The sequence below is a fragment of the Pelophylax lessonae genome (assembly GCF_965119305.1).
Source record: "Pelophylax lessonae genome assembly, chromosome: 8".
Lineage (NCBI taxonomy): Eukaryota > Metazoa > Chordata > Amphibia > Anura > Ranidae > Pelophylax > Pelophylax lessonae.
In genome coordinates, this window is record NC_138775.1 from 290,313,180 (window position 1) to 290,318,084 (window position 4,905).

A 4,905-nucleotide genomic window follows, 5' to 3' on the forward strand; every position below is an offset into this window, starting at 1 on the left:
TGAGAAGCTTACATAGTTCATATGATGGTCAGTGCCATCTAGAGGCCATAGCGTGGTATTTTCCACATTCAGACATTCGAATTGCTGAGAATACAGCCTGAGAACATTCGATTTTACCCCATTCATATATTTACACGCAGTTTTCAAGGGAAGATCGGCTATGTGAATTATTCTTTTAATAAATACAACCCTTGGTATATACTAAATGAAAATATAACACAGCCTGACCGCCTACCATACACCCAAAGGAGGGGCGTTTGAAAATACCTCCTTATGGCCACTAGATGGAGCTGAGGAGCATACTTATTTCATATGATAGTCAGTGCCATCTAGTGGCCGTAATGTGTTATTTTCCACATTAAGACATTCGAATTGCTGAGAATACAGCCTGAGAACATTTGTCACCACATTCGTAAATTTACATGCAGTTTTAAAGGGAAGAATGGCTATGTGAATTTTCTTTTTTATAAATACAACCTTTGGTATGTACTAAATGAAAATATAACACTGTTTTCCATTAGAACCTTTCTTCTGATTAGTCGGCATCTGTAATCTGTATCATCAGTGTGAAGCTGAGAAAAGTCTCCCCGTCTGACTATCTCTCCGGCGCTCTCTCGGCAGGTATACGCTGTATATGGATGAGTTTCGCACCATCTTCTCCGGTGACCTCACTTGACACCGTCTGGTCTCTCCTGGCCGCGCCGTCCCTGCGTCTGTCCCCGATTTCTCTCCTCCGCAGCGCTCAGCACCTCGCATCTGCCGCCTCGTCTGAATCAAGTTTTAATTATATTCACACTTTTCATATTTGATATTCTTCCTAACAGGCAGACGTGGTAACAAGGACTGACTTCCTGCGCTGCTAATGAGGACGGGCGGAGAGGCGGGCTGTGACTTCCAGGGGCCCGGCGATAATTGTACCGAGCATTAGGGAGGCCGATGTAATAAAATGGAATTTATTAAAAAAAGATGTTTGATGACAGATTGCCCCAAAAATTGGAAAGTCTCCCGGTGACGGCCGGTTAACCCCTTCCTAGACCGATCTTTGGCCTGCAAGGACCAGGATGACGGATCGAATTTTCAGAAAACAAAAAACTCATCAAACTGACCTCCGGCCCTCCTTTCAGTCTTGCACAGTTGTACCGGTGTAGCATGAACATATATTTGCCGGCTCCCAGGGCCCGGAGATGAGGGTGGGGAGGAGGGGGCAGGAGGGGACGGCTGCCCTTGGCACTGTGGTATCATGTGAGGTGGGGGAAGGGGCGCCACAAAGAGATTTGGGGGGGGAGAGGATTTGTGCTGGCAGAGGGGATTTCGGGGGCCACAGGGGGTAAGAATTGTTCTAGGTGGGGAAATTGGGGGTGGGGGGGTGCTAGGAGTGGTGATTTAGGGGGATTTGTGTTGGGGGGTTAGGGGAAAGAGGATTTGTGCTAGATGGGGGGGGGGCAACTTGTGTTAGAAGAAGTGATATGGTAGAGGGGGATGGGGAATTGTGCTAGGAGGGGACTTTTTTTTTTTTTTTGGTGGGGGGTTGTGCTAGTAGGGATGAGTGGGGGGTATTTGTGCTAGCAGAGTAAATTTGGAGGGGGGGGGAGTAGGGGGTTGTGCTAGCAGTTTGATGGGGACTTGTGCTGGGAGGGGGTATTTAGAGTGAGGGGGAGGATGTTTTATTAGCCAAGAAATTTGAGGGATTTGAAGAGTAGAGGATTTGTGGGGGGTTTTTTCGGGGGGGGGGGGATTTGTGCTAAGAGGTTAATGGGGGGGGGGGGGGATTTGTGCTTGGAGAGGGTGTTCAGAGTGAGGGGAAAAGGATGTGTACTAGGAAGGGAAATTTGGGGGATTTGAAAGATTTTGGGGGGGGGGGGGATTTGTGCTAAAAGGTTGATGGAAGGGGGGGGGTATTGTTCTGGGAGGGGGTATTCAGGGTGAGAGAGGATATGTTCTCGGCCAAGAAATTTGGATTTGAAGGGTAGAGGATTTATGTTAAGAGGGGGGTGATTTTTTTTGGGGGGGGGGCATTTGAGGCGAGGAGGATGATGGTGGGGGGGAATTTGTGCTGGGAGGGGGATTTAGAGTGAGGGGAAGACGATGTGTACTCATGAAAGAAATTTGAGGTGTAAAGGACTTGTGCTAAGAGGGGTGATTATTTTTTTTTTTGGGGGGGGGGGGGGGTATTTGTGCTATGGAGATTTCATCAGGGAAAGTGGATTTGTACTGGGAGGAGGGGGAGGGGGATTTATGCTTAGAGTGTAAGCATGCAGATTAGCGGTTGCTGACACCTAATGCTCATACATCTGGGGGGGGGGGGGGGGTGCAGTTTGGCCCTAGATGACCTTCTCCCGTCACTGCTCGCTCCTCTCCTGGATTTAGATGGCTTACTCTGATTTCACTGCGCAGAAGCCTACCTCATTTCCTGGCTGGAGGACGCCCAGCATCATCTTTCTCTTTCCTCTCCAGCTTGACTTTCCCCAGACCACCTTCCTTCAATCATGGAGGCTCGGGATCACATGTGGGCGTTATCTATGCAAATCCAGCCTGCCTAGGAACTCCCACTCCTCCAGACTGACAGACTGAAGCATCACCAGCCATGATCTGCCTGCATTGTGTAGAGAAGCACAGAGACCCGGTTATGACACCACCAGAGGTAATATAAGAGAAATATTTCATTTAAAATAACATTACCATATTATAGGGGATGGGGGAGGGGGGCGGGGCGAGGGGAATCAGGGAAGGTAAATTGTAAACCGATTTAATTTCCAGCTGGCAGAATCTCCCTCAATGGGGCCATCATGAAATGGGTTCCTTCTGTCCTACGACCACCAACAGCCTGTGTGAAACTTTCACCATCCATCCATCCATTACCATCCATCCATACTCAACCATCCACCATTCATTCACCATCCATCCATCACCATCCATTCATCCACCATCCATCCACTATCCATCAACCATCCATCCATCCATCCACCATTCATTCACCATCCATCCATCACCATCCATTCATCCACCATCCATCCACTATCCATCAACCATCCATCCATCCATCCATCCACCATTCATTCACCATCCATCAACCATTCATTCACCATCCATCCACCATTCATCCATCCATACTCAACCATCCACCATTCATTCACCATCCATCCATCACCATCCATCACTATCCATCCATCCATCCATCACCATCCATTACCATCCATTCATTCACCATCCATCAACCATTCATTCACCATTCATCCACCATCCATCCACTATCCATCAACCATCCATCCATCCATCCATCCACCATTCATTCACCATCCATCCATCACCATCCATCCATTCATCCACCATCCATCACCATTCATTCACCATCCATCCACCATTCATCCATCCATACTCAACCATCCACCATTCATTCACCATCCATCCATCACCATCCATCCATCACCATCCATCCATCCATCACCATCCATCCATCACCATCCATTACCATCCATTCATTCACCATCCATCAACCATTCATTCACCATTCATCCACCATCCATCTATCCATACTCAACCATCCACCATTCATTCACCATCCATCCATCACCATCCATTCATCCACCATCCATCCACTATCCATCAACCATCCATCCATCCACCATTCAATCACCATCCATCCATCACCATCCATCCATCACCATCCATTCATCCACCATCCATCAACCATTCATTCACCATCCATCCACCTTCATCCATCCATACTCAACCATCCACCATTCATTCACCATCCATCCATCACCATCCATCCATCCATCACCATCCATCCATCACCATCCATTACCATCCATTCATTCACCATCCATCAACCATTCATTCACCATTCATCCACCATCCATCCATCCATACTCAACCATCCACCATTCATTCACCATCCATCCATCACCATCCATCCATCACCATCCATCCATCCATCACCACCATCCATCACCATCCATTCATTCACCATCCATCAACCATTCATTCACCATTCATCCACCATCCATCTATCCATACTCAACCATCCACCATTCATTCACCATCCATCCATCACCATCCATCCATCACCATCCATCCATCACCATCCATTCATCCACCATCCATCAACCATTCATTCACCATCCATCCACCATTTATCCATCCATACTCAACCATCCACCATTCATTCACCATCCATCCATCACCATCCATCCATCAACCATCCATCCATCCATCACCATCCATCCATCACCATCCATTCATTCACCATCCATCAACCATTCATTCACCATTCATCCACCATCCATCTATCCATACTCAACCATCCACCATTCATTCACCATCCATCCATCACCATCCATTCATCCACCATCCATCCACTATCCATCAACCATCCATCCATCCATCCACCATTCATTCACCATCCATCCATCACCATCCATCCATCCATCACCATCCATCCATCACCATCCACTACCATCCATTCATCCACCATCCATCAACCATTCATTCACCATCCATCCACCCATTCATCCACCATCCATCCATCCATACTCAACCATCCACCATTCATTCACCATCTATCCATCACCATCCATCCATCACCATCCATCCATCACCATCCATCCATCACCATCCATTACCATCCATTCATTCACCATCCATCAACCATTCATTCACCATTCATCCATCCATACTCAACCATCCACCATTCATTCACCATCCATCCATCACCATCCATCCATCCATCACCATCCATCTACCATCCATCACTATCCATTCATCCATCAACCATTCATTCACCATCCATCCATCTATAACCATCCATCACCATCCATCCATCACCATCCATTACCATCCATCCATCCATCCATCACCTTCCATCCATCCATCACCATCCATTACCATCCATCCACCATCCATAAC